A 6,000-nucleotide genomic window follows, 5' to 3' on the forward strand; every position below is an offset into this window, starting at 1 on the left:
AAGCCCTTTACTGTTCAGTCTGAATGTTCTGCAGGCCCCTTCCTTTCACAATCTGTCAGCCAGAACAAATCCAGTGACCCTGCTCAACCATCAAAGATCTAGAAAATGCTGTTGTTGCCCTCCAAAATGAAGAAAGATGATTAGTCATTTCTATCCTCTCCACTTTCCAAAACTGGTTTTTCCTTTATTTCTAATTGTGCCCATAGAATCAGTATAATAGGGCACAACTCATTCTGTGAAATATACAAGTTACCCTGAATTCAGCCTAGGGGGGCACAGCATTTCACTTCCAGGTGTGGTTTCTTCCTACCTAATGTTGAGCAAACCATTTCACTTTGATGAGTCTCAGTTTTCCAACTGAAAATGAGAGATTGGAGGTTGAAAATTCCTATTGTTCCTTTCAGTGCTGAAATTCTTGGGTATGGCAAGCAGGAGTTCAGTTTACCATCTTGCCATATTGAGTATGTATTAAAGGGCAATGAGGACCTATTTATTGTTGACAACAGTCTGACAGGCAAACTCGTATGGTTTAAGTCCCTGGAAGATAACCTATTTTGGCATTCAGTATGGCAGAATCTTACTGCAATATGTATTGCCTTGGAGAAATTTATTCTGTTCAGGACTTCAGATGTTATTTCTGGAAATCAAATCCCTCCACTTTGCTTTCGGCTAAAGGAAAAGTAGCATTCATCTTTTGGGAGACACTGTGTGGTATTTTGCTGTCAATAACATTCTATATAGCACTGGTTCTTGCAACCTACTACTATAATGGCACGGCAGTGGAATATCTGATGCATATAATATTGGCCTCTTCTTGGAAAGTGGAAATGGTTTTATAAAGAAAATTGAGAAAGAAAATATTTAGAAAGAAACAAATGCAGCAGCAACTTACATGTAATATACCAAAGAAATACAACATAGTAAACATGCAAAGCAATTTGTTAATGCTGTGAACATCAGCACAGAGTGCCATGCACTGTGGTAGCTCATGTCATTGTCACAGATCTGCTATTTCACCTTGTTGGCATGGGCCGTAGCTTTTCCAACTCCCATTCTGTCTCACTACACATATTCTCTGAATCTTGGACCAAGTGTTTTTTAGCTCCACAGAGAAATAACCCAGACTCCTTATCAAATGAAAGTATAATATGCTAATTCAGCTGTAGCTTGTCCTAAAGATACAATAAGTTGCATGAGTAAATTTTTCATATGCCCATGACTTGTATATCTGTTACCAATCTGTAAGTAAAGAACTATATAAACAGTTTACGGGTGAAGCAAAATTGAGCTCATTTGCAGAAAATGCAACACGATATGCTTACAGTACCTGCAAGTAGCAAGTTGAAGTGCTACAGCCCCTCTCCAGGCAATGCTCAATACAGGGCACTTCCTGGTGGACAGAACCTGGTGCGTACCTGGTCATTCACTTTGCCTTCAAGGAGGCATGGGTAGAGGAACCATCTACATGGATGCTCATGCAGTAGCTAATGGTTTGGTAATGAGTGAAAAGGGAATTGAAAATTACTATCAGAAAATTGTTAACAAGAAAGCCCCGGAAAGAAGGATGAGAATAGAGCTCTGAATTGAAAGGAAATCTGAATATATTTGTGCCCTGTGCAAATTCTTACCAAGGAGAAATTTGAACAGAGGATCAGCATAATAATCAAAAGGACCAGATGACTTTTTTTTTTTTTTTAACGAAGTCTCATTCTGTCACCAAGGCTGGAGTGCAATGGCATGATCTCGGCTCATTGCAACCTCTTCCTCCTGGGTTCAAGCGATTCTCATGCCTCAGCCTCCCATGTAGCTGGGATTACAGGCGCCTACTACCAAGCCTGGCTAATTTTTGTGTTTTTAGTACAGACAGGGTTTCACCATGTTGGCCAGGCTGGTCTTGAACTTCTGACCTCAGGTGATTTGCCCGCCTCAGCCTCCCAAAGTGCTGGGATTACAGCCATGAGCTACCCACCATGCCTGGCCAGATGATATATTTTTTTGATGCCAGTTTTCATTGTTTCTGGAACCATCCTATCCTTGTCCAATAGGATTGTTATAAAAGTGGCCATTGTGTGATGGGTAGGGAAATAACATATGGATTCAGAAACATGGACTTCCACACACCCAGCCAATCTAGTTGCAGCCAGTGTTGAAACCTAATTTGCCAATAAGACACCACTAAGTTTCAATAAAACAGCATTTCCCATGGGAAGGGGTTGGGGGAGGGGTTCAGCCAGCCTCTGGCAGCAGGCTGATTATATTGGACCACTTCCATCATGAAAGGGGCAAATCTTTGCTTTCACTAACATAGACACTTTCTCTGGATGTGATTTTCCTTCTCTATCTATCCATTATGATTCTGCTAAAACCGTCATCCTTGAAATTACAGAATGTCTTTATCTTGATATTACTCATAGTATTGCTTCTGACCAAGGAACTAGATTTTCAGCAAATGAAGTAAAAAAAAAAAAAATGGGGCCCAGTGAATGAAATTCATTGGTCTTATGTCTCCAATAAATCACCTTCATGTAGCTGACCTGACATATTAGTGGAATGGACTTCTAAAGACTTGGTTACCATGCTAGCTAGTGGAAACAGTTTGTGAGCTTGGAATAATGTTGTCCAGGAAGCAGAGCATGCTCTAGGTCAGCAAAAGCTATGCAATGCTTCCCCCATAGCCACAGTCTGAGGATCTAGATATTAAGGGGTAGAAACAAAGAGTGGTCCTTCTCTCTATTACTTCTGGTAATCCACTAGCAACATTTTTGCCTGGGACTCTGCTTTCACGCAATGTTAGTTTTACCCACTAAAGTTCAGTGTAGGGTGTTGGACCCTAGAACAGCTCACATACATTCTGCTCACTCACCTTGTTTCTGGGGACTTCACCCAGGCCTGCAGCTCTTCCAGCCCCATGGGATCCTTCTTCACTTCTGAGTCCTGAGCCTGTGTGTGTCCAACTCTGCGGGGAAAGCTGCCAGCTTCTCCTGTAGCTCATCCACATCACCTGGGTTGGAGATGGTGAGAAACTAATGTAAGTTTCAGTTTGTTCTTATCGACTTTAATTCATCTTAATAGGTTTCAGTGTGTGTGATATTTTAGGCCTCACTGAATGTCTCAGCTGCCAACCTGGCTTACCTGCAACCTGTCACCTGTTACCTGTAACAGCCTTGCAGTCAGATACAAGGTCAATTGCTTTGCATAGGCTTCTTAACCGGTGCACAATCACATAACATCTAATTCCTATAATAAATTGCTTATTGTATGTCATTCATAGAGTCATAGCTCTCTGATCAAACCCTAATAGAAGTTATAATTAGTATTCATTTTACCCTGCCAAACACTAAGGAGATAGAAATACCACATTATTAGAAATACCACATTATTTTACTTTTCTAAGTCATATAATTTCTGATCATAAGGTCTCACAATCTCAGTTGCGTGTGAGCACAAAATCCACTACAAGTCTGGGGAAAGAGAACTATGTGTCTCAGAAATGGGTGGAAAAACTAATCTTCAGCACATCGTGATCGCTGTACAAGAGGGCCCCTCATCCAGCCCAGTGTGGGCTATTTCAGTGCAGTCTGTCTTGGGTTTCCTCAGGCATGGTTCAGAAGAACTCAAACTCTACTCTTCCATTATAATGGATCATCTTCCATTATTCCAAATACTAATGGATGTACCAGCTCTTGGAAAACAAACTGGAAGCAGAGCTTTGTTCTCCTTCACTTCTAGCAGTCCATTCACAACCAATTATTTCTTCTTCTTTTTTTTTTTTTTTAAAGCGAAGTCCCAGTTTGGGCCACTTATGCCCATAACCTGTCTTAGTGTGGAAGTTACCTAGCCTCTTTATCCCCTTTATCCCCTCTAACAAACATATATAATATATATATTTTTTTTTCAAGACATAATACTGCCTTTGTAACAAGAAATGTTGTATCAAAGCCAAAGTTGATAATTTAGCAATGAAGGTCTAGAAAAACATCTCTCATTATTTAAGATTATTCTATGATTTAGGCAAGTTTAAACTCAGTATCTTTTTTTTTTTTTTTTTTTTTTTTGAGACGGAGTCTCGCTCTGTCACCCAGGCTGGAGTGCAGTGGCGCAATCTCGGCTCACTGCAAGCTCCGCCTCCCGGGTTCACGCCATTCTCCTGCTTCAGCCTCTCCCAGTAGCTGGGACTACACGCGCCCGCCACCATGCCCGGCTAATTTTTTGTATTTTTAGTAGAGACGGGGTTTCACCATGATCTCGATCTCCTGACCTCGTGATCCGCCCGCCTCGGCCTCCCAAAGTGCTGGGATTACAAGCATGAGCCACTGCGCCCAGCCTAAACTCAGTATCTTATTCTGCATAAATTGGTAAATAGTTGGCTATAAAGACAGGTGTTTTCTTACTCTCAGGGATAAGTCCTGTCAGAAGAGTCTCCTTTCTAATTTCCTCTGTTTGATATTTTGGGAAGAGGTAAAACTCCATTCTCAGCTTGGTTTTTAAATGGGTGTGTTATCACTTGCTCCCAATTTTGCTTGAGTTAACATTGAAGAAATATTCACCTGTTTTCCTAGAAAAATTTTGGAAGTAATAAAGACACAAAAGCATCCATAATTACAATGTATGTAAAGCTCAAACTTTCTGCTTTGGGACAATGGAGAAGAATACAGTAAACAATATAAGGTAGAATTAATTTCTTCCTGTAATCACACCATTTAATTAAAAAAAAAAAAACTCTGGCTGGGGTGGTGGCTCATGCCACCTGTAATGCCAGAACTTTGGGAGGCTGTAATCCCAGAACTTTGGGAGGCCGAGGTGGGTGGATCACAAGTTCAGGAGTTCGACGCCAGCCTGACCGACATGGTGAAACCCCATCTCTACTAAAAATACAAAAATTAGCCAGCATGGTTGCTCATGCCTGTAATCCCAGCTACTCGAGAGGTTGAGGCAGGAGAATTGCTTGAACCCAGGAGGTGGAGGTTGCAGTGAGCCGAGGTTGTAGTGAGCCAAGATCGCACCACTGTACCTCATCCCGGGCGATAGAGCAAGACTCTGTCAAAAAGAAAACAAAAAAGAAAAAAATACTACTATCTACTATAGGAAATTTCATATGGGCAACTAGAGGGCAATGAGTACTGCTAAAATTGAGGCTTTGCTTTATAAAAAGCTGGAGGAAATATGTGCAGGATTCTATGTTCCTTTGGTTCCTCTTGAACATATGTGTACATTCTAAATCCTACAGAACATTTTATTCTTGAGTTGTTGCAATTGATACATGCGACTAAAAAGCAGCTATGTATAAAACATACATACTTAAATTGCTGCAATTGAAAGTATAAGGAACAAAGTACTCAAACATTTCCAGGAACATACAACAATCTGTACAACCACACATGCTGTGTGACTACGGGACAACATAGTCAAGCAAATAAAAACCTTATAAAGCATATCTTAAAATATTGATTAAGATACTTCTAAACATACAATGTATTTAAATCTGTTTATAAACTAAGTATACATTTCAACTCTTCTTAGTTGCACAACTCTTCAAACTACTGATTTCAAAAACCCAATATTTAACACGTATTTTTAAATCACCACACCCACTCTTCTGTTTAATAAATATGCAACTATTCTTGTTACTCGAACTTTTCATTATCTATTCACTACTCTATCATTAGTAAGACAAATCAAAAGAAATAACAAGACAAATCAAAAGAAATAGCAAACACAAAAATGCCACAACCTGCTTCCTGTATTTCTTTGGCTGTGTAAGCATCTTGCATCAGAGAAAATTTCCTCCTACCTTGCACCTACCAAGCATGTATTATACCTGGCACAGTACCTGCAGTGCTAGTCTGAAATAAGGTTAGCATGAGAGTATTTATGGGAGCAATCTTTCTTTTTCTATAATAATTGGGTTTCATAGTAATAACAAAGCTCAGTAAATTACGTATGTCCAGTGAAATACATTATCCATATGTGTGGAGGGTATAGGAAAATCTCAAAATAAGT

Source organism: Nomascus leucogenys, chromosome 4 (genome assembly GCF_006542625.1).
Source record: "Nomascus leucogenys isolate Asia chromosome 4, Asia_NLE_v1, whole genome shotgun sequence".
Classification (NCBI taxonomy): Eukaryota; Metazoa; Chordata; class Mammalia; order Primates; family Hylobatidae; genus Nomascus; species Nomascus leucogenys.